We start from the raw sequence: 26067 nt of genomic DNA on the forward strand, positions 1-26067 counted from the left end.
TTGACAGAATTTATCTGTTTAGATTTCTTTGGGGGCTCCATCATTTCAATGTGGCAATTGTTCCTTGTCTTAGATGTTTTTAGGTATCCAGGCCCGACACTACTTATTTCAGGGACTGGAAAGGGAGAGGAAAGAAATATTGGGGAACTGATAGTCCTTTTATTTTTTAGATTTGAAATTCTCCTTTAGTTTCTTCTCTACACTTTATGACAACCTCCAAAGAGTGGCTGAGATTCACAGAAGGAAGATAAGGCCATGCCTCATGCTTGTACTTTTTTTTGTTTGCCCACTTCAAATGCTGTCTGTTGCCCACAGGGTGCCTTCTACTTCTTCCCCACTGCTGTACAGGATGAATCAACATTTCCTCATTCATTCCATTGTGTGACATTGCTTCTCTGAACTAAGAGAGACACTTGGGAGTTGTACTTCTTAATTTATCCTCCGGAAGGAACTCAGTGCATCAGTGTACATTTGCTGGTATATGATCCATTGGAGGGAGGATACCTCTAAAAGAAAAGCTGCTTATTTTAACTGTAGGGCCTGTCTTATTCCTTATATGCCATACATGCCTCATTGTAAGTAAATAGGGTTGCTCCCAAAGAGAGCAATCAAATGCTATTGTTTTGTTTTTCATTCAAGCTGAAGGTGGTGGTGGTGGTTGTTAATTTATAAGGGAGGTGAGGGAGAAATGTGAGGAAATTTGGAAATTTCTTTAATGAAATCAAACCTATTTATTCTCAGGATTTGTATTGGAGGGGGGATTTCCATGTGGGATGGGTAAGCTGCATCTTAGAGCTCCTAATTTTCTTTCTTGTAGGAGAGCTTACTCTCTTGGGAGGCCTGCTACTCCTAAATTGGCCTGATTCTTATGTTTTCAAAAGTAGTTGAGAAGTCTAGATTGCAGTTCCAGTCCTCCCATTAACTACCTATTGAGTCTTGAACAGTTCTTTTTTCCTAAGTTTGCTCATCTGTAAAATTAGGGGTTGATATATATTATAGATTGATAAGGAAGACCCCCATCTGTTACCTGGCACATTGGCCACCTGAGACCCCACCCCTCAGAAGGCCCTCATCAACATAATACTAACCTAGTACCTGGTGCATCAACATAATACTAACTTATTGCCTGGTGCAGCAACTAACCTATTACCTGACGCATTAGCCACCTGAGACTCCACCCCTTGGACCACCCCAACCTAATACAAGTGGAAAAAATTGGGTAGACGGGGCTCAGAATTTGGTGGCGAGACCCCTCTGAGCCCACCGGCAAACCAACCTTGATTCTCCAACTCTCCGTGTGCCGCTCGGTTTGTCCTAGGAACCACTTGCTGTAACAATATCTCTAAGACTCCTTCAAGCTCTGTTTCTCTGGCTTTTTGGCTCTAAATTCATGAGTCTTCTTATCATATCCAGCAGAGGGCATCACTGAGTCCCCCATAGACAGGTCCAACAGGTAATTCTGTACTATTTACACAGTGAGTCCTTTTGAGCTTTCTTTCTGTATGACCTATAAGATATAATAAGTGGAACTAATTATTTTAGGCCCCTAACCATAAACTGGGTTTTAAAAATGAAGAACAAATAACCTAGTTTTATAGGAAAAGGGAAAAAAGCCTTTGGGGTCTAATGGTGTGGATCAGATTCCTTGGGGAAATGGCATCCCAAGGGGAATAAGCACAGCACTATTAAGATGAACAGGAGCTCAGAAATCACTGCAGTTTCCTTCTGAAACTGAATAGCTTCACTTCTAGGAAGTCTTGGTAAGTGGTAGTCCTCATCCTAGGCATATTGGGGCATTGCCATGTGAAGCCACTTGCTCTGTTGTAATTGTGGAACAAGTGGAGTCAAGTTAGGAAAGAGAGGTTGGGTAACATTCAGAGATAGCAGCTCCTGCCTTTGTGCTCCTATAGCACATCTTCTGTTCAACATTTTTCCCATGGTCTTGGGGTTATTGGTGGGTATATCCCCCGTGAGCTCCTAGAGTTCCTAGAAGAGGAGCAGGCATCTCAGGCTTCTCTGTAACTCCAGCATCTAGCACAGTGACTGGGACACAGTAGGCATTCAGTGAATCTCTTCTGAAAAACCTACTCTGAGTCCCCAAGTTGGGTCAGGGGCCTCTCTTCTCTGCTCCCATAGCACTCTTTTTCATCTATTGGAGTACGGATTACACTGTATTCTAGCTGCCAGATGACTTGTATCTCTGGGGTGTGTAGTTCTTTTTTTATTCCTTTTTTTTAATTTCAAAAATAAAAAAAGACTGTGTAGTTCTTTTTTTATTCCTTTTTTTTTAATTTCAAAAAAATTTAGGGGGTATAGTGTTTCTTTGTTACATGAATAAATTGTATCATGCTGAAGTCAGGGCTTTCAGAGTATCTGTTACCAGAATAATGTACATTGCACCTGACAGGTAGATGTTTATGCCCCCGCCCATCCTACTCCCTTCTTAGTTTCCAACATCTATCCCAGCTCTTCATGACCATATATATCTTTTGTTTATCTTCTACTTATAAATGAGAACATGTTGTATCTGTTTTTCCATTCCTGAGATACTTCACTTAAAACTTGTATAATTGCTATAGAAAGCAGTATGGAGATTCCTCAAAGAGCTAAAAGTAGACCTACCATTTGATCCGGCAGTCCCATGACTGGATATCTACCTAAAGGGAAAGAAGTCATTTTATAAAGAAAAGACACCTGTACCTGTATGTTTACTGCAGCACAATTCACAATAGCAAAGATGTGCAGTTCTTTTCTACCACAGTGCTACCACACTGACTGGCACTGAGGAGGTACTGAATAAATATTTGTTTGATGGATGTATGGATGACTTTATTGTTGCAAAGCTTCAAATATTATGTAATAACTTCCTCCCTCCTGCCTTGTGGGGCTCCTAGAAAAGTACTTCCCCCAGAATTTTGCTAAATATTTCATCCTTGTCATTCTTTTCATCTCCATTATTTGAGAACCTACTATATGTTTACACTATACCAGGAGCAGTCCCTGTACAGAGATACATCAGGCAGGTCCTGCCTTGTCAAGAAAGGTTTTGTAGATAAGGAACATTCAGAATTAAAACAATGTCACTCTGAAATGAAAGCAATATCTTAACTCAAATGTAGGAACTTTATTCCTAAATCAGATAGTTTAGTGGTACACACATGAGATTTTCCTCTTCTCCATTCTTTCTTCCATATACCCCAATTCTTGCCTGTTTTTATACATCTGCCTATCTTCTGTGTGTCTTCAGATTTCAGATTGGAAGCTGCAGTGTTGCGGCATCTAGTTACTTTAGCAGCCTGGAGCCTTTCTGCTGAAAACTGCAGTGTCAGCTCTCATTGAGGACAGTTCATTTATAACACTATCAAACTAAATTCATGCCTACCAATTGTATTGGAGACTTGCTAGTAATGTCTTCCTCTTTCATTTTATAACTTGAATAGGCACCAGAGCTGATTATATAAGTTTATTTTTCTTGCAAGAATGATATTTATCTCAGGTCTGGAATCTTTTGGTAATTTTAAAAATGGTTATTGTATAGCATTTGCATTGGTAGATAAATTGATTGTGCTTTGTTATTGTTTTCCATCTTGTGAGACTAAGAGTTATCTTAACAGCTACATTGCCAATTCTACCTTTTGTCCCCAAAGAATCTGAACTGTCCTTATTTGAAGGTAGTAAATGCTGGATTATTTCTGTTTCTGAAAAGATTTGCCCAACAGTCTAGGTGTAGTGCTTTATTGGTTATCATAAATGCTAGATAAACCCAGAAATTCCAGTGGATTAAAGCAATAAAGTTTCTTTCTTAGGCATATCACTTCTCCAAATGGTGACTCAGGGAACCAGACTCCTTTCATCTTATGGCAGTGTCGTCTTTAACATGACATTCCCAAGGTTGCTCTAGGTTTTGTCTTCATTCCAGTCAGCTGGAAGGAGAAACAAACGTGGAGGGTATTGTATAAGAGGGCAGGATGGGAGATGTTATATTAATATCACTTTGGTCCATATTCCAGTGGGCAAAAATCAATCACATAAATACAACTAACTATAGGGAATGCTGGCAAATATGGTCTAGATGTATGCACATTCCCAGGAAAGGGAAAGAGGTTTTCATGAACACGTAGTATCTGTAATGAATAACTGTGGAGAGACCACTAGAAAACTAAACCATTCCTTCTATATCTGTCTTCCTTCCACTGGTGCAACAGAGCCATTGGGGAATAGACACACTGTTTCCCACTCCTGTTATATTTTTAGATATGCCCTTAGCTTCCAGGTGGAAGGAGCTAGACACTAACATGATTGATTGTAAGGGATGATTGATCCAGAGATTAGGAATCATTCACTGAATGCCATCTTAGGGAATGATACATCACTAAAGAAAATTATATCATTTACATTTTCCCTTTTATCTTTTCCTTACATGTTTGCTTAGAGGTGAGGAAACTGGAATCTCTCTCTCTGGTTCTTGCTGAAAGGAGACATCAAGTTGTGTTCTGATGTATTAGCAAGCCAAAGCGGGGACTCACATGTAACATTATCAAAGTCATTTTATAGAGCTGAACAAATATTTACCAAGCAATCAATATGTGCCAAATACTTATTAGGAGCTGAGGCTATAGAGATAAATAAGATGCTTAAAAATAGTAATAAAATATCTCTTTTCTGTGATAGTATTGGCAAACTTTAAAAGGCTGACAACAGCAAGTGCTGGTAAGGATAGGATATAGAGAAATGACAACTCCAGAACAATGCAGATGGGAATAAAAGTCAGCACAGCTATACCAGAGAGAAATTTGGCAGTGTCTATTAAAACTAAAAATTCACATACCCTACACTCCATCAGTTCCACCTCTAGGTCCCTTTACTAGAGTAGCACTTATGCATATATACAAACAGACATGCGATAAAGTGCTTTTGTTGTAACTTTTTTGTAATAGCAAAATCTTGGAAACAATTTAAATGTCCACGAATAGTGGAATGATTAAATAAGATAGTGGTACATCCATATAATAGATTATTATACAGCAATCAAAAGGAGTTAACTAGATATATGTATCAACATGGATAATTTTTAAAAACATTTTTGAGTAAAATAAGCAAGTGACAGAATGATGCACACAGCCACATGAAATTTGGGAAAACATGTGCAAACCAATACTATGTATTTTATATGGATATGGATATGGATAGAGATATATCTGTTAATGTATCCTTTCTTGTGTGGAAGAAACATATCCAACTCATATTAGTGTTTGGTTACCTTTGGAAAAGCAGGGAAGGGATAGAGCATGGGGGTAGAGGTCAAGGGGGCATTTGGCTTTGTAATATTCTATTCTGGAACAATTAACAGTGTTTTTATAAACTATGTTTAAAGGAAATAAATTGAAGGACTGGAAGTAAAAGTGCCAAAATGTCAATAATGGCTATTTGTGAATATTAGAAACACTGGTAATTGTTGTATTATTCTTTGTACTTTTCTGTATGTTTTAAAATTACTGACAATAAGAACAACTAGAGAAACAATCACAAAAACTCATTGTCTGTGACTTCAAAGAGCTTGTTCTCTAATGGGGGAAAGATAGGTATAAAGAGTAAAGAGTGCAGGGTACTGAGAGAACAAAAAGGAGAGGCCCCTAACTTAGACTTAGAGGTCCAGTGAAAGCTTCTCAGAGAAGATGCTGATGATTTAGGCCTTGAAGATTAAGTATTAACTTTTTAAGTTAAGAAGCTGCATCCTGTGGTAGTCTAGGCCAAAGAGGGATCATAAACAACACAGTGGAGATAAAAAGTAGCATAGTATATGAGTAAACTCCAATTGGTTTTGTCTGGAGTACAATGTGTCAGGTGGAGGTGGTGATAGGAAATGAAGTAATGTGGATACATGAAGATTGGAAAGATTTCACTAAGGAGCTTGAACATTTTCTTATTATAATTACTAAAATGTATTCTATGATTTATTATATGCTAGGCATTACATGGAGCTTTCTACATGTACATCATTTAATTTTCTCTACAGCCTATAAGAGGTAGGTACTATTACTATTTCTATTATATTTTACAGAAGAGAAACTGAGGTTCAGTGGGAGCATTGGGCCTGTGTCTGGGCAGTGAAATACTTTTTAGTTGATTGATTGATATCTGGAGGTTCCACTGAGGGGATTCCATGGTAGAATAATGTACATACTTAAGAGTTGTTTTCTAGTTGTGGGGATGAGTTTGTGTTAAGCTAGCGATTCTTAAATGTTGGTGAGCATGAAAACCACCCAGGGTAGCTTAATATCATGCAGGTTCCTGAGCTCCAACCTATGGATTCTGATTCTGCAAGTCTGGGATAGAATGCAGGAATCTGTAGGTTTAACATCCATCTCCAGGTGATTGTGCTGCAGATAGGCCTAGGATCACATTGTGAAAAATCCCAACACTGTTGCCTTTTCTTCCTTGAGATCTTTGGACCACTGGTGTCCATTTTAAGCATGGCTGCTCAAGGACAGCACAAACCTCTACACATTATAAGAATTATCCCCATTACATTGCGACTCTGTTTCATTTAGATGACCAGTCACAGACCTAAATAGAAAAAGCCCATCTGCAGGAATTGTAGAGTGAATTAGGGGCCTTCAGTTGCTCACCTGAGCTCTTCCAGCTACTAGAACTCATTAGTACTTGGTATATACCTAGTACACACTGCTGGGTGGCCAGTTGATTAGGCTCAGCATGATTGTAAAGAAGACAGAATGGAAGAAAATATTCAAAAACTATACATCTGGCAAAGGACTAATATTCAGAATCTACAAAGAACTTAAACAAATTAGCAAGAAAAAAACAAATAACTCAATTAAAAAGTGGGCAAAAGACATGCACAGAGTCTTTTTAAAAGAATATAGACAGGCCAGGTGAGGTGGCTCAAGCCTGTAATCCTAGCACTCTGGGTGGCTGAGGTGGGTGGATCATTTGAGCTCAGGAGTTCGAGACCAGCCTGAGCAAGAGCAAGACCCTGTCTCTACTAAAAATAGAAAGAAATTGGTTGGGCAACTAAAAATATATAGAAAAAATTAGCCCGCCATGGTGGCGCATGGCTGTAGTCCCAGCTATTCAGGAGGCTGAGGCAGTAGAATTGCTTGAGCCCAGGAATTTGAGGTTTCTGTGAGCTAGGCTGATGCCATGGCACTCTAGCCTGGGCAACAGAGTGAGACTCTGTCTCAAAAAAATAAATAAATAAATAAATAAAATATATATATGCCGGGTGCGGTGGCTCACGCCTGTAATCCTAGCACTCTGGAAGGCCGAGGCAGGTGGATTGCTCGAGGTCAGGAGTTCGAAACCAACCTGAGCAAGAGTGAGACCCGTCTCTACTATAAATAGAAAGAAATTAATTGGCCAACTAATATATACAGAAAAAATTAGCCAGGCATGGTGGCGCATGCCTGTAGTCCCAGCTACTCGGGAGGCTGAGGCAGTAGGATTGCTTGAGCCCAGGAGTTTGAGGTTGCTGTGAGCTAGGCTGACACCACAGCACTCACTCTAGCCTGGGCAAAAAGTGAGACTCTGTCTCAAAAAAATATATATATATACATATATATATATATATATATATATACACACACAAATGACAAAAAAACACATGAAAAAATGCTCAATATCACTATCAGGTAAATGCAAATTAAAACCATGATGAGATACCACCTTACCCTTATAATGGCCATTATTAAAAAACAGAAACAATAGATGTTGGCATGGATGCAGTGTAAAAGGTATGCTTATACGCTGTTGGTGGGACTGTAAATTAGTACAAACTCTCTGGAAAACAGCATGTAGATTCCTCAAAGAACTAAAAGTAGACCTACCATTCAATCCAGCAGTCCTCCTGCTCCACATCTACCCAAAGGAAAAGAAGTCATATAAAAAAGATACGTGCCCCTGAATGTTTATTGCAGCACAATTCACAACTGCAAAGATATGGAACCAACCTAAGTGCCCATCAACTGAAAAGTGTATAAATAAAATGTGGTATATGTATATACATGCGCCATGGAGTACTACTCAGCCATAAAAAGGAACAAAATAATGTTTTTTGCAGCAACTTGGATGGAACTGGAGTGAAGTATCTCAGTGATACTGAAGTATCTTCACTTATCCTGAGTGAAGTATCTCAGAAATGGAGAAACAAACACCACACATTCTCACTTGTAAGTGCGAGCTAAATGATGGGTACATGCAGTCATATAGTGGTGTAAGGGGCATTGGAATCTAAGAAGGGGGAATGGTGGGAGAGCAGTGTAGGATAAAAACTTACCTATCAGGTACAATGTATACTACTCTGGTGATAGGCACACTAAGAGCCCTGACTTCAGCATTATACAATTCATCCATGTAACAAAATACTTGTACCTCCTTAATGTTTTTTTTTGAAAAATAAAAAAGGAGAGAGATAAATTTTAGATAAGTCATCAGTTTTATATTTTATAAGCAAATACATTATACATATAAGTTACTTAGAAACTAACTGGATTTTTGGGCAAGAGATTTTACAAATGAGATGCAGAGGATACTATCTAATATTATTAATACTGTTTCCACATCACAGAAAGTAGAGGTTCAAGCACTGTCCTACAGCTTTTATTTGGAGTGATCCTGCACCCTCTTGTCATGGTGTAAACTCTCCTCTTTACTCACTTCATTCTCTGGGCACTAAGAGTTTCTTCTGGGTCTTCTAGGAGAGCGTTTATTTCTGTCTCCTGTGTCACTGGGCGCAATAGGTAGGGGCAGAGAATTTGCATTCAAAACTCTCCATTTCCTTCTCCCTAAAACCTAGATGGATGGCTAGGAGATTAATGGAGCCTTTTGAAGTTGGAAATAAAAGTCCTGTTGAATCACAATGGCATTGTCTATTTCATTCCCATAGTAGTCCTTGCCTTTTTCTTTTGAAGTGATATCAATTTGAGGAATTTATGGATATTGTCCTGTTTTATAATACTATAGCTCCACCTCTTTGCCTTTTTAGGGCCACACTCAAGATTATGTTAGTATAGTACAGCTTTGAGAAAAGGAAATGGTTATTTTTGGCTCAAATGCTTTGGTCTAGAATGCAGGTAAAGGACAAAACATGATACCAATGCATTGTTTTTTAATGTGCACCTTCACCTCTGTACTCAGCATTGAAAATTCTGACTAAAAAGTGTTCTTCCCCCATGACCCCTGTAATAATTCTTTTGTCAAAATTACATCATCCTTCTACTACTGTGATTCTGTGTCTTCACACTTCCCAGTCTTTTGTAAGTTCTGTGTCCTTTTCTGACCAAAATGTATTTATAAGCTGTGATCACGTAATGTCCATGTGACTTAAAGTTAAAAATCCAGTCTAACTACCTCATAGTTTTTTATGTGTCTCTCCCCTGTGGAGTCAACTTTTTATTTCAGATTTGTTGTAGAAATATTCTATGTACATTAGGAGGAAATCATTAGAGTGGGCATTAGAAATGATGGAATCATGAAGCTGATGGGACATGAAGATATCCTCTGACACAACCTCTGCATTCAGGCAGGTATTTAGTCTACTCAAGATAAGTGGTCATCTTTTTTCTTCAAGACCTTCACAGAATATCTTTATCATTTAATCTAGTGTTTTGTCTTCACAATCAAGATGTTCTTTCTCATGATTCACACCAGGGAGCATTTTAAAATGTATTTGTTAGCCATCTGTATGTCTTATTTTGAAAAGTGTCTATTCAGGTTCTTTGCCCAGCTTTAACTGGGTTATTTGTTTTATTGCTATTGATTTGTTTGAGTTTCTTATATATCCTTATCAGATATATGGCTTGCAAATATTTTTTCCCAGTCTATAGGTTACCTCTTCACTCTCTTTTTTTTTTTTTTTTTTTTTTTGAGACAGAGTCTCGCTTTGTTGCCCAGGCTAGATTGAGTGCCGTGGCGTCAGCCTAGCTCACAGCAACCTCAAACTTCTGGGCTCGAGTGATCCTTCTGCCTCAGCCTCCCGGGTAGCTGGGACTACAGGCATGCGCCACCATGCCTGGCTAATTTTTTATATATATATATCAGTTGGCCAATTAATTTCTTTCTATTTATAGTAGAGACGGGGTCTCGCTCAGGCTGGTTTTGAACTCCTGACCTTGAGCAATCCGCCCGCCTCGGCCTCCCAAGAGCTAGGATTACAGGCGTGAGCCACAGCGCCCGGCCTCTTCACTCTCTTAATTGTTCCCTTTGCTTTGCAGAAGCTTTTTAGTTGGATATAATCCCATTTGTTTATTTTTGGTTTCGATTGCAAATTAAGAGCACAATGAGGTATTATCCACACCCAGCAGAATGAGTATTATTAAAAAGATGAAAGATCAGAAGTGTTGACAAGGATGTGGAGAAAAGGAAACCCTATATACTGTTGATGGTAATGTAAATTAATATAGCCATTATGGAAAACTGTATAGAAGTTCTTCAAAAAACTAATGGAATTGCCACATGATTCAGCAATCTCACTTCTGGATATATATCCAAAGGATTTGAAATCAATATGTCAAAGAGGTATCTGCATCTCCATGCTTATTTAAGCATTATTCACAGTAGTTAAGTTGTAGAACCAACCCTAAACGTCCATTAATGAATGAATGAAGAAAATGTATTGTATATATACACAATGGAATAATATTTAGCCACAAAAAAGGAAATTCTGTCATTTGCAACAACATGGATGAACCTGAAGGACATTATGCTAAGTGAAATAAGCCAGGCACAGAAAGACAAATACTACATTTAGATTCTAATTATATGTGGAATCTAAAATAATCAGACTCATAGAAGAACAAAATGGTAGTTACCAGAGGCTGGGGTGTGGGGGGAAATGGGGAGATGTTGATCAAAGGGTACAATGTTTCAGTTATACAGGAGGAATAAATTGCAAGTATTTGAGGTGATAGATATGTTAATTAGCTTGATTTGACATCTGGGCAAGATGGCTGACCAGATACACTAACTGCCAGAATGTCTCAGTAAGAAGAAGTTTTAGATGAAGGAGAACAAATAAACAGACAAACATAGATTGGATGTGGGTCTGAAGAAAGGTTACCAGAGCCTTCAGGAGACTCCACAGGAAGAAGTTGGGGTGCAGAACAAGAAGGAATAAGGTATCAACAAAGATCAACCCCCAAGAAGCTAGGAATCCAGCAAGAAGGGAAGGTAGAGTGATTTGTTTTTCCCTGCCTTACATCTCTGACAGTTGGTGGTGTCCTGAGCTGCTGGAAAGACCTTCTGCCCACACAAGTCCAGGGGCTACTGCTGCCAGTGGGCTTGGAACTTCTTTCGGATATGACACCAGACTCCCAGCCCCTCTGGGGCACTTCCCACCCCCATAGACCTGAGCTGGGGTGTGGCAGGCACCATATTGCTTCTCCAACCACTGTGCATACTTGTCCTCCTCAGGGGGCTTCAACTCCTCAGGTTATGTCCTGCTTATTCCCACACAGACATTTTCCAACTCCAGCCCAGACTGTAGGAGCCACAGGGGTCCATTGGGTCCTGAGTGATCTGTGTGACTCCAGAACCTGGACATTCTGGACATACTGCCTCCTGAGGAGAGGTTTGGAGGTGACCAGAGCTATCATTTCTCCATACAGACTCCTTTCCTTCCCTTATCCTCTCATGGCTGCTGAGAGAGACAACTGAGCTATCACACCAAGGCTTCCACAGAGAATGAGGCTCATGCCTTTCCTCTTGAGGTCCTGCAGGGACTGAGGGGTGCTCAGACTGTGAGCTACCTGCTTTCTGGCCCTCCATGGTGCTGCTTGCCTGGCAGCTCCATCAGAGTAGAGCACTCCCTGAGTTGGAGGGAGATCAGTTTTGCCTGGGCACCCATTGGTGACTCAGGACCACTGTGCTTCTCCCTGACACGGTCAGGGATTGATATACCTGGTCTCAGGGATTAATATACTTGGTCTCAGGAGGTGAGGGAGCCCACATGGGCAGACCTTCGAGAGAGTGCAGTGTGGGTCCTAGCTGCACTGTGTTCTCAGGGAACCCCTTCCCCCATGGGAAGGCCACACTCTCAGCTCCGGCCGGGATCCTGGGTGGGGAAACTCCCAGACCATAGGACAGTCATGGGGGCAGCTTGGCTTGCTTGGGCTCCTGCCTGCCTGCAGATGCTGGTGAGAGACTGTGGAGCAGAGGAGGGGGGAGAGGAGCAAGGCCCATTGCAGACTGCCAGTTTGCAAATCTCAAATGGATCTATCTCCATGAGCAGACTTTCTGGGTGGGTGGGGTCACTTCAGCCCCTTCCTGGTGGCTCAACGCAGAAGCTGGGAACAGACCTTTGGCCCTTGCCAAAATAGCTCCCTTCCAGCTTTTGTGGAGCCTGAGGGCTAGCTCATCCAACCTAGCCCAGCCACACTACCCCACCCACCTCTGCTGTGGCAGAGAATAAGGACTCACCTGGAAATTCCAGGGTCCCACCCACCACCTGGGGCATTTGAGTGTGTCTTCTAAGGAACTAGAGCTGGTCACAGGACCCAAAACAACATTGCAGCTTGTTTCTTCTAGTAAGAATCTTGTACTGACAGGGAGGTCAATTTACACTCACTTTACAGCATTTACTGACTCAATTTTACAGGGTGCATTGGGGATCCAGGAGTGGCCATTTGGGGGAGCACCTACTCCTTCCCACAGAAAAACTGTGCCACTGGATAAGGGTGGAAAGATCCTAGTTCAGGGCCTTAGCTTATAAGCACTTAGGCCCCTCCCCCATGAACAGCCCTCTTGGTTTGGAAAAAAGCAACTTCTGAGCCCCACCCAGGCTTTGCAAAAGCTTTCCGGCTCCCACAACCTAGCCACTAAGTGCCTTGCTACTTCCCCTACCTCAATGGTGGTAGAGATCAAGAAACCCCCTGTCAGTTACGGGGTCCCTTCTAAAGCTTGGGGCACTCAAGTACTCTACCTGGGAGACCAGAGTCTACCACAGACACAAAGAAACATCTCGGCAGCTGGCTCTATCACACAAACATCAACCAATGACAGGAATAACAATGACATAGCCCATCATAGCATCTTCCAACTCAAGTAAACAGGGCATGGCTGATTCACACTCACAAGTACCACTCACCATAACTAAGAGTAAGCTGGGGGACCTAACTCACTACACACTATTGGGAAGAGGTGTAGACAACAGGTCAGGGATAACCTGAGAGGTACACCAAACCTGCTAGAAGACCCCATAGGCAACTCAGGACCAACATTCCTCCCCCTGGCATGCTCAGGAATCAATCTCTGGGGACCTGGAGACAGGCCTGTAAGTCATGCCTAGAACCCCCAGGTGTTGCTAGAGAGACCAGATGAGAAAGAATCAGTGAAAGAACACCAGAAACATGAAAAATCAGAGCAAAAGGACACCTCCAAAAGACAACAATAGGTCCTTACTGATGGATACCAACCAAAATAAAAAAAATTGAAATGACAGGTGAAGAATTCTGAATATGGATTATAAGAAATCTCAATGAAATACAAGAGAAAATAGAAACCCAACACAAAGAAACCACAAAACCAATGCTAAGGAAATCAAATTACTAAAATAAAAAAAAAAACAGAAATTCTGGAAATGAAAAATTCATTTCAAGGAAATACAAAAGACAATGGATTGCCTTAAGTATAGGCTAGATCAGGCAGAAGAAAATCTCAGAGCTTGAAGACAACACTTTTGAGTTAAACAAGCCAGTCAAAGAAAGATAAGGGAAACAAGAGGAATGAAGAAAACCTACAAGAAATGTGGGATTATGAAAAGAGGCCTAACATAAGGATCATAAGCATCTCTAAGGAAAAAAAAAGAAAATACACAGAGTTGGAAAATGTATTTAAGGGATTAATTGAGGAAAATTTCCCTGGCCTTGCTAGAAATCTAAATATCCAGGTTCAAGAAACCCAAAGGACCCCTGGGAGATTCATTGTGAAGAGGCAATCACCACAACACATAGTCATCAGACCGGCAAAAGTAAACATTAAAGAGGCACTCCTGCAAGCCATAAGGTAAAAGTTGCATGTAACTTACAAAGGAAAACCCATGAGACTAACTGCAGACTTATCAACTGAGACCTTACAAGCCAGAAGGGACTGGGGCCCCATTCTCAGTCTTCTCAAACACAATAAGGCCCAGCCTAGAATTTCATATCCTGCAAAACTAAGTTTTGTATATGAGGGAGAAATAAAGACTTTCGCAGACAAGCGAAGACTGAGGAATTTCTTAAGACCAGACCTGCCCTGCAGGAAGCACTCAGAACTGCATTATACACAGATCAGCACAATAGACATCCACCAGTGTAAAATCACCCAAAAGCTAAAGATCAGAGCCTGGATAACACAGTGGTTCAAGAGGTAAAACAAATCAATGTAGTTCAACTCAATAGGATGAACACAAACCCACCCCACTTATAAATTCTTTCAATAAATGTGAATGGCTTGAACTCCCCACTGAAGAGACATAGGCTGGCTAAATGGATAAAAAATATAAGGCAAGTATCTGTTTTCTCCAGGAAACACATCTAACCCACAAGGACTCATTCAGACTCAAGGTGAAGGGATGGAAAACAATATTCCACACAAATGGAAACCAAAAGAAAGCTAGAGTAGCCATTCTCATATGAGATAACATAGACTTCAAATCAGCAAAAGTAAAGGAAGACAAAGATGGTTATTATATAATGGTGAAGGGAAAAATTCAACATGACTCCAAAACAATCATAAATACTAATGCAGCTAATACAAGTGCACCAAGATTGATAAACCAAACCTTACTTGATCTAAATAAAATGATAAACAGCAGCATTGGAATAGCTTGGGACTTCAACACCCCACTGACAGAATGGGACAGATTCTCCAAGCAGAAAATAAGCAAGGAAATGACAGACATACATGGAACACTAGAACAAATGGGTCTAACAGACATTTACAGAACATTCTACTCAAAAACTGAATATAGTATATGTTCTTCTCATCAGCTCATGAGACATTCTCTAACATTGATCACATCCTAGGCCACAAAGCATGTCTCACAAACTTAAAAAAATAGAAATTGTACCATGTATCTTCGCAGACCAGAGTGAAATAAAATTAGAAATCAATTCCAAATAATACGGCATGACCAAGTCAGCTTTATTCCAGGAATGCAAGACTGGTGCAATATTGGGGGTTTGCAACATCCCTGATAAAGATAGGGTCCCCTGGCAGAATGTGTTGCAAGAGATGAAAGAAACAAAGACACAGACATAGAAATAATATTTTAAAAAGTGAGGAAATCAGTGGACCACTAGCACTCCAGTGACAAGGTGGCGGTGACTGAAACCCAGCACTTGCTTTATATTCTCTTTACCATGTTGCAAAATACAATGATCTCATGTGACAAAATCACGAGATACAATGATCAAAGATCTCAGGGCTCCCCCCCCCCAAAATTAACTAGGTGTCCTAGCTAATTTTGTTCTCCTTTCTAGAAGAGAAAAAGATATAATTTTTCAGTAGGTACAAACTGTACCAAGGTAAACTAACTAATTTTATCCCAAGCTCAAGCTATGTACATGGATATCAGACTCTAACTTCAGTAGCTGCGACCCATTTGATCAAGGAACAAAGAAACTACATGCTTTCCACTGGGAGACTGGTTTTACATTAACTGAGGCATTGTTGAGAGAAAGGGAGAGAAGGAGCTTGGCCAAGTGTTCTAACCATGGAAGCCTTAAGACCCTTCTCCTGGGCTGACATATTGCAATCTACCTCTACAGCCATGAGAAGTTTTCATGTCAGGCTCCTCCGCAGCTTTGCATGCATGAGACTCCTTAGGCTCTGAGGTTGGAGCATGCTTTGCTGTACTCCCAGATCACTGATATATGTCCCCCAGCTAGGCAGTTAACATCTGCCCTTATTTCAGGCTCCAGCTCAGGCAATTCCTTCACTTCCTATCCTCTCACAGCCTCAGACATAGCATTCACAAGTCCCCGTAGTCTTAATCCCATCAGTGCAATATTCAAAAGTCAATCAATATAACCCAGTCTAAAGAGACTCCACATGAGCTCATCAATTGATCCAGAATTTTTTAAGAACAAAATCTGTTATCTATTCATGATTAAAACTCTCAGCAAACTAGGAATAGAAGGAACTTCCTCAATCTAATGAAAGACATCTATAAAAAAACTATGACAACATCATTCTTAATGGTGAAATATCAAATGCTTTCTAAGACTGGGAAACAGGCATGGGGTTATCAGATTTCTACTCTGATAACCCCTATTCATCATTGTAGTGGAAGTCCTAGCTAGCACAGTAAGGAAAGAAATAGATATAAAAGTCATACCAATGAAAAAGTAGGAAATAAAATTGTCTCTATTTACAAACATCATTTTCTATGTAGAAAATACTGAGAAATCTACAAGAACTCCTATTTCTATTAAGAGACTTTAGCAAAATAATAGGATATAAGATCAACACATGAAAATCAATTATATTTGTATATACTAGCATTAAACAGAAACCAAAATAAAATATACAATAACACTTAAAATAGCTCAAAAAATTAAATAATTAGGTATAAATCTAATAACACATGCATAGGATCTATATGTTGAAATCTAAAAAATTCTGATTAAAGAAATCAAAGAAGACCTAAATAAATGGAGAAATATACCATGCTTATGTATTGGACAACTAAACATAGTAAAGGTGTCAATTCTACCCAAACTAATATATAAATTTCATTCATTTCTAGTCAAAATTCCAGCAGTATTTTTATTCATACAAGCAAGCTAATTCTAAAATTATGTGGAATGCAAAGGAAGCCGAATAGACAAATAATTTTGTGAATAAAAAAGTTGAAGAAGTCATAATTTTAAGACATCCTATAAGGCAGTTCTCAGTAGTTTGATTATGATGTGCCTGGGATTGTGTTTCTTTGGATTTGTCCTGTTTGTGACTTGCTAAATTTCTTGACTCTGTAGATATATATTTTGGTCAAAAATTTTTTTAAGCCATGATTTCTTTAGATACTTGTTCTGCACCATATTCTTTGTCATTTTCACTTTACTATTGAGCTCATCTAGTGAGTTTAATTTTTTTTATTTTTATATTTCTCAATTATAAATTTTCTATTTTGTTTTTCTGTAGCTTTTCTATTTTTTTCTGAGATGTTCTATAATTCTATTCATTTTGAGATTTGTCTTTTTTCATATAAGTTGAGATTTTCTTAGTTCTTCGTATGCCAAGTAAATTGAACTCTATCTTGAACATTTTAAATATTATGCTATGATCTAAGAGTCTTGTTTAAATCTATAGGAAATGTTGATATTTTTGTTTTGGCAAACAGTCTACTTGGTTGGGTTTGGGCTGTAAGTTATAACCAGATTTCTGTTGGTTGTGTTTTAATGTTGTTCCATTTTCAAAGCCTTTGCAATGCTATTTGTATCTATCCTGCCCAGTGGCCAGTCTGGGACTTGGACAGTGGTCTATCTTGGAATTCAGTTCTCAAAATCTTTGGTATGAACTTTTGGGTTAGATCCACATATGCATAGCTTGATAGTGAGCCCAGGAGTTTATAAACAACAAGTTCTGGGACCAGGATATTTCTCCAACACCTCTCTCTCTCTGCTATACCTCTTGTACTTTTCAGTTCTCTGGGGCTTCCCATATGGTCCTCTTGCCATAAACTGTGGTCTTCATTAGTCCACCCTTCTGTGTGTACTTCCCACAACTGTGCTCACATCTAGGGCCAAGTGAAGGGAAGAAAGAGAAAAAGAGAAAAAAAAAAACAATGAGCATTTCCCTATTCTTTGGGACCACTGCTCTTCTGACCCTCCCTTAGTGTTTTCAGTACCTTTGCACCCCTACTGTTGCTCCTGCAGTTGCCTTCTTTGTGGAATTGCCTGGAGGCTTGGCCATGAGAGAAAAAAAGAAGAAAGAAAAAAATAAAGGGGATTTCCTCTACTTTCTCTGGGTGGTAGAAGCCTCCTTTCCCATGCCTTCAGCTAGAACTAGAGGGCCTCTCCTGTAACTCTCTCTGTCCCATCCTGTTATCCAATTCTGGGTTTTGGGCTGTCTTGGGTTCAGTCCAGAGGATGCTGGAGGAAAAATGGGAAATTCAGTACTGGTTCAGTTATGCTTTTAATTGTGGTCTTCTTTATCAATCCACCTGCTACTTTTTACTTTTTTACTCAAATAGCTGCTCAGTGCTTTCTGCCTAGATTTTATAACTGCATTTAGTATAAAAGGCAGGTTGGAGTGTTGCTTACTCCATCTTACCCTGGCTCAGAACCTGTTCATTGCTTTTGAGACTCTTAATTGTTTGATTCCTACTTTCTTTTCTAGTCCTCAGAAAGCTGAGTTTGAGGCACTTCTACCTTTGTGGTTAACATTGCCTGGCCATTTTGCTCAGAGAATTGAGCAGATGGCCTTTAGCTGAGATCTTTAGTGTAAGGAGCTTTCAACAGATGTGTTGAGGTTAGAATTAAAGGGGTACCATATTCTCCATAGAGTTTGTATTGGGTAGGGCTAGTAGCTGAGGTAAGAGAAATGGGAAAGTACTAGAATAAAGCAGGTGTACCTCCTGTACTCCCTGCAGTCCAACTCTGTACACATGTAATTTCTTGTCCTGACAAGCAGTGGTTCCAGCTGCATGCCTGCTATGGAGTTCAAGGGCCACAGGTTAATGAATACTGGACTGTATTTATTTAAAGCGGTTGCTACTATTCATCAGAGCCGATGGTAAATGAACCCTTATTTTTATTTTCTGTCTTGCCTGTAAAATATCAGATATAATGAGATTCAGAAGTACTAGGCTTATAGATATGAATAAGACCAATCCACCTTCTCTCCTGACTGAGAGATTTCATTTTGTAATTATCAGCTTTCATTGCAGAAACTGTGTCATCATTGGTTTTCCAACCTTGCCATTCAGGGGGATACAGCCTATGGGGTATAGATAGCTTAATCACTTCAAAGTTAATTAATTGCTTCTGGATTTGGATACATTTTACCTCCTTCCCCTGAGTCATCTCTGCAACCCCCTGTGGGGGTCATGAGGTGGTCAAAGGTACCAGAAGCCCCCATACCAAGATGAACTGTGTAGCTGATTTGAAAGCTTGATATGAACATAAAAGGCTGCTATGTCATCTACACTGTCTGGTGTTGCCTAAATATCAAATTCTATAGTCATTTATCCAAATTGAAAGGGCCTATAGAGATCCTCAGATCCACAAGGTACCTTAGACTGCAGTCTAACTCCTTCATTATATAGATGGAGGAAGTGACCTGTTGAAGGTCATATGAGAAATGGTGGTACCTTTGAACATTGAATACTTCCTTCTGATTTTCTATTTGTCCTTTGCTCTCTCTACTATACTTTCCAAAAACCTTAAGGAGAAACCAAGTGCTGTAAGAGTGTGTGACCCATGGAATGAAGAGTGATCAGTCACTAACAAGAGCAGATAATAGCCTAGGCTGCTCAGAGCAGCATACTTAGGACTTCACAATACTAAAGAGAGTCCTATTGCACTTCATATGGGAAAGATCAGAGAGAGAATCAAGCTCTACTAACTCTCATAATTTCTAGGTAAGATAGGCAATTGTTGTTTCTATTTGACTAAGGAGGAAACTGAGGCCCAGCTGTATTGAGATCCAAGTCATAGAATAAAATTCAAAGTCTGGATTAGAACTTATGTTCCTTAACTCTACTTACTTTCTTTCTTTCTTTCTTTCTTTCTTTCTTTCTTTCTTTCTTTCTTTCTTTTCTTTCTTTCTTTCTTTCTTTCTTTCTTTCTTTCTTTCTTTCTTTCTTTCTTTCTTTCTTTCTTTCTTTCTTTCTTTCTTTCTTTCTTAAGACACACACCTTTACTTTAGGCTTTAATTAGAAGTTAATGGTTTAAAGAAGCATCTATCAAGAGTAGAGGCTACTACATATGATTTCCAAGGGGCAGTGGTAGAGCTTCTAATGGTAACGTTTAATGCCTAAGATCTGCAGTGACAACTCTGTGGCCCAGTGGGCTGCTCTGAGGTGGCAAAGGTGCTGCCAGTGAAGCTCGGTGGATGACTTGGGACATTATTTCTATCTATGTGGCCTCCCAGCCTGGTTTTCTAGACCTCCTAGAGTTTCTCTGAGCTGTCTTAGTTTGAGTTCTCTCAAAAACAGAGCCTAAGGCTACAATATGGGTTCCAGTAGTTTATTTCGTGATCCTAGGAATCAGGAGTGAAGGAAAGGGAAGAGCAAGAGAAGGAGGAAAAGTTAATGAGTAACTGGGGCTCAGATCTACTGGGTACCCACGGTGTAATCATGTAGAATGAAATGAAAAATTATCTCTCCAAAGGGTAAGTATCTGAGGCATCTCTTTTCTGGCTTCTAGCCCCCATTTATTTAGGTTTACACTGGAGGGGTTGACTCCCTAATACTTCCAGGCTACCCAATGTAAAAGCTGGGCAAACTTCATGGCTTCAGGAGAATCCTTGAGTTAGAAAAGAGCATAGAGGCAAAGGACACTTGGCATGGGATGCAATCCATGTGCAGCCGAACTAACTACTACAGCCACAGCTACAACCAGAGGTGGTCCAAGGGGATGTGATGTGAGCACAGAAAGCATTTGCTGTGCTACATCACATCCAGTCACATATGGGCTAATGTTTAACAGTAGGCTCTCTGGGGAGAAAGATGAGGCAAGAAGCTCTGAATTGCATTGTTAGCCACTTTCTGTGGTGTTATTACTTCTACCATGGCTAATTTCAAGCTACGAATGTGAGCTCAACCAGTTCACAAAGTTCCTGAAAATTAAACAATTGGCTCTGGAGCTTATACTGACTTCATCCCACTACTACTTGAAATGTTTTAATAAATTCCTTTTCTGCTTAAGCTAATTTAATATTTTAAATGAAAAACCTAGGTAACTATAATCAATTGCAACAGGGAAGATTGCATAGGCTGGGAATCAGAAACTGGGCAAAGACAAACAATATGGCATCAAAGGTATATAATGCCTTCTGGCTTTTCCCTGACCAAAATGGCATTAATCCTTCCCCTACATCTCAGGGTATAATTTCTGATCCCACAATTAGGGAGTGAAGATAATCCAGGAATGTCACTGCATCCTTGACTCTTCTTGTGTTTCATTCATAGATCCATTTCTGATTCTTCTGGTGAGGGCAGGTTTTATTAAAAGAACCAAACACCACAGCTGTTTATAACCAGAGTGTAAAAATAGTTTTATGGAACTTTCCACTATACACAATGTTGTTCCTAATTTGTTTAATAAACACAAGTCAAATTACTTCTACGAGCTTTTGTATTGCCCATGTAAATAATTTATTGGATATATTTGTAGACAAAACTAAAGAATATGAATGAAATGAGCCTATCTGGTGGTGATAGACTATTTAAAGTTTGTGACCCCATGTAAATCAGTTAATCTGTCTGGGTATTAGGCTCCATTTCCATACAATGAGAATTTGGGATCAGATGATCTTTCGGATTTAGTATAGGGCTGAAATTTTATCTTCTGTGTTTTGTGCTACATTGGGATTTTCTTTTAACCTTTTAAATATTCTACCCTTGATATATCATCCTCCCCTTCCGTTAAATTGTGTGAGTGTGTGTATGTGTGTGGGTGTCTGTGTGTGAGGGACGGGGAGAAGAAAAAGAAGAAGAAGAGGAAGAAGAAGGAGAAGAGGAAGAAGAGGAAGAAGGGGAAGAGGACGAGGAGGAAGAGGAGAAAGAGAAGAAGAAAAAGAAGGGGTGTGTGTAGAGAATGAGGGAATAATTTCATAAAATTACTGTTCTAGGCTGGGCGCTGTGGCTCACGCCTGTAATCCTAGCTCTTGGGAGGCCGAGGCGGGCGGATTGCTCAAGGTCAGGAGTTCAAAACCAGCCTGAGCAAGAGCGAGACCCCGTCTCTACTATAAATAGAAAGAAATTAATTGGCCAACTGATATATATATAAAAAATTAGCCGGGCATGGTGGCGCATGCCTGTAGTCCCAGCTACCCGGGAGGCTGAGGCAGAAGGATCACTTGAGCCCAGGAGTTTGAGGTTGCTGTGAGCTAGGCTGACGCCACGGCACTCACTCTAGCCTGGGCAACAAAGCGAGACTCTGTCTCAAAAAAAAAAAAAAAAAATTACTGTTCTGAGTTGCTCACCTATGTATGTCACAATTTAACAGAAGATCCTCTAAGAATTCTGGGTGATACTTTTATTATGAAGACTATTTCTGGCAAGACAGATGTGGTAAATAGTGAACAAATATTGGCAAACCAGTAATTTACAAACCATCTCCCCCAAACAAAACAAAACTATATAAACCTCAAGTCCTAAATCCTGCTCAGTATTCTAGTGATTCTGAATGGCTAAGCAGGAATTGTTTTGTATTCATTTCTTCCCTTCTCATTTGCTTCTCTAACTGATGGAGAGAGGTCTCTCAGCTTTTCCCTTGACATTCTCAGGCTTTGAAAGTACTGTGTTTGAGAAGATCAAGTGTTTAGAAAAACCAGCAACTGTAAGAAATCACTTGAGAGAGAGAACTCTGTTCTGTTTACACATGAGTAGTAGGGTAATGGAGTGAGATCGTACATTGCAAGAGTGTGTGTGTATGTGTGTGTGTGTGTTCGTGTATATTTATGTTTATGTGTATAGTTTAGACATTTTTTAAAATTTGAGAATAGTTTTAGATTACAGAAAAAATTGTAAAGATAGTACAAAGAGTTCCTATATACTCCATACCTAGTTTCCCCTACTGTTAACATCTTTTATTAATATAGCATATTGGTCACAATTTATTAACTAATATTGATGTATTATTATTATTATTTTTTGAGACAGAGTCTCACTCTGTTGCCCAGGCTAGAGTGTCGTGGCATCAGCCTAGCTCACAGCAACCTCAAACTCCTGGACTTAGGCGATCCTCTGCCTCAGCCTCCCAAGTAGCTGGGACTACAGGCATGTGCCACCATGCCCGGCTAAATTTTTCTATATATATTTTTAGTTGGCCAATTAATTTCTCTCTATTTTTAGTAGAGACGGGGGTCTCGCTCTTGCTCAGGCTGGTTTCGAACTCCTGACCTTGAGCTATCCTCCCGCCTTGGCCTCCAAGAGTACTAGGATTACAGGCGTGAGCCACCGTGCCCAGCCGATATATTATTATTATCTATAGAAAGTTCATATTTTATTCAGATGTTCTTAGTTTTTAACCTAAATATCCTTTTTCTGTTTCAAGATTCTATCTGGTTTACCACATTACACTTAGTCATCACATCTCCTTAGGCTCCTCATGGCTTGATAGTTTTTCAGACTTTCCTTGCTTTTCATAACATTGACAGTTTTATGTTTAATGTTAAGTAAGTATTCTGTAAAATCCCCTTCAGTTTGTAGTTTTCTTTTTAATGGCTAATGTAGTTTTAGGAGATGATTCTGTGTTGGTTGAATGTGGAATGAATGTGCCATTCTCATGTGGCCTGGTTGATCTGCTTTTGCTCCAGGACAGACTACACTTTACTGCAAATGTGTATGGTTAGCTATGGTAGGTGGTGTTGGAAAGAGGAGGAAAATATGGGCCTCCTGGTAGATAACACAGTTAGCTTGGAGCAGTCTTCCATAGTAGAACAAAGCCAAGCCTAGTCTTTCTGATGGTGGCTCCATAGTAACCTCTGTAGGTATAGTTCCATTATATGGAAATGTCACTTTAGAGTCCTTAACAAAGAATATTTGAATTAGTATGGCTTGCTGGAAATTTATTGAAAAATACTGTGTAAGCAAATTCTAGTATGTAACCTAGGAGTCATCCTTGACACTCAACTCCTTTTTTTACCTGCTACATCCAGTCCATCATCAAGTATTATCAATTTTATCACTCTAAATATATTTCTAAGTTATTCATTCTCACCACCTCCCCCATTACCATATAAGCTATCATGAACTCTCATCTGGAATATTATAATAGTTTCCTAATTGGTCTCCCTACATCCACATTGGCCCCCTTCCGATATAGTCTTCACATTGCATTAATTAATTAATTCAGTCCAAATATATTTATCAAGTACCCACTATGTGCCAAGCACCATTCTATGTGCTGGTAATATAGCAGTAAACAAAACACAGCCCCTGCCCTTATAGTCTTACATTCTATTGGAAGAGGCGGGCAATAAACAAAATGTTAGAAAGTGAGAATGTCATGAATAGAAATTTAAAAGGCAAAAGATTAGTGTGAGGAGATTCTATTTGACATGGACTTGTCAGATAAGACTTCTCCCAGTAGATGGCATTTGAGCAGAGACCTAAATCAATGTGGAGGGGGGACCATGTGAGTTCTGGGAAAAGAGCATCCCAGGTAGAATGAATAGCAAGTCCAATGACTCTTATGTGGGAACAAGTTTAGCATTTTCTAGGAATAGCAAGGAAGGCAATGTGACTGGAGCAAAGGTAACCAGGGAGAGGGTAGGAGAAGTAGCCAGTGGCCAGAGATTTGCAGATCATAGTAAGGACTTGGGTTTCTCCCTCCCAGGTGGAATCAAAAGCCTTTGGAAGATTTTAAGCAGAGGAGTATCATAACTAAGTGATTTTTCATAATATTAATTTTATAACATTCTCTCTCCTGCTTAAATTATTTTAAAAGCTTCTCATGGATTTTGTGATAAGGACCAAATTCTTTACCTTCACCTACAAGGCCCTGCATGGTCTTGTCCCTACCTGAATATTCAGCTTCATCTTGTATTATGTTTTCCTTTACTCTCTCTACTTCAATCATATAGACCTTTAAGTTTTTGCACTTATTAATCATTCTCTTGCCACATGAACTTTGAACATGTTCTTTCCTCTACCTGGAATGTTCTTCCCTTCCCTTTTTGTCTTATTAATGTCTATTCATCCCTCAAATATCATTTTTAAAATTTTTATTTCATCATATTATGGGGGTACAAATATTGTTAAGGTTACATATATTGCCCTTGCCACCCCTCCCCCCACCACGTCAGAGCTTCAAGCGTGTCCATCCTGCAGGTGGTGCACATCCCACTCACCATGTAAGTATATACCCATCCCCTCCTCCCCCCTCCCCCCTGCCCACCACCTGATAAAAGTGGGGTTTTTTGACATTTTGGTTACATTTTATATCTTTGCCTCTCCCTAGGAAGGGTTAGAGGTATGCCCTTCCCCTCCACAATGCACACCACATCCCTAAGATGTGGGTCTACCCCCCAACCCCCGAATCCCTGGTGAACATTACCACCATGTGAGCACCATAGTTTTAATCAGTCAGTACCAATTTGATGGCAAGTACATGTGAAGCCCATTTTCCTGATCTTGTGTCACCTCACTTTGGATAATGAGCTTAAGCTTAATCCAGAATACTATAGACGGTGCTAGCTCACTGTCATTTCTTAGAATTGAGTAATATTCCATTGTGAGCATATACCACATTTTGATTATCCACTCATGAATTGACGGGCACTTGGGTTGTTTCCATGTCCTTGCAATAATGAATTATGCTGCTATAAACATTCGGGTGCAGATGTCTTTATAATAGAGACTTATGTTCTTTTGGGTAGATGCCCAACAATGCTATTGCTCGATCGAATGGTATTTCTATTTCTAGCTGTTTGAGGTATCTCCAAATTCTTTTCCACAAAGGTTGCACTAATTTGCAGTCCCACCAGCAGTGTAAGAGTGTTCCTATCTCTCCACATCCTCACCAGCATTTGTTGTTTTGGGATTTCTTCATACAGGCCATTCTTTTTTTTTTATTTCGGCATATTATGGGGGTACAGATTTTAAGGTTTCAATAAATGCCCATTTCCCCGCCTCCCCCCACAAGTCTGAGTCTCCAGCATGACCATCCCCCAGATGGTGTACATCTCACTCATTATATATGTATATACCCACCCCCCTCCCCCCTCCCACCTGCCCAATACCCTATTACTGTAGTACGTATGTGACCACTTAGGTGCTGTTCAGTTAATACCAATTTGCTGGTGAGTATATTTGGTGCTTGTTTTTCCATTCTTGGGAAACTTCACTTAATAGTATGGGTTCCAGCTCTAACCAGGAAAATATAAGATGTGCTATGTCAC

This window comes from Microcebus murinus, chromosome X (genome assembly GCF_040939455.1).
Source record: "Microcebus murinus isolate Inina chromosome X, M.murinus_Inina_mat1.0, whole genome shotgun sequence".
Classification (NCBI taxonomy): domain Eukaryota; kingdom Metazoa; phylum Chordata; class Mammalia; order Primates; family Cheirogaleidae; genus Microcebus; species Microcebus murinus.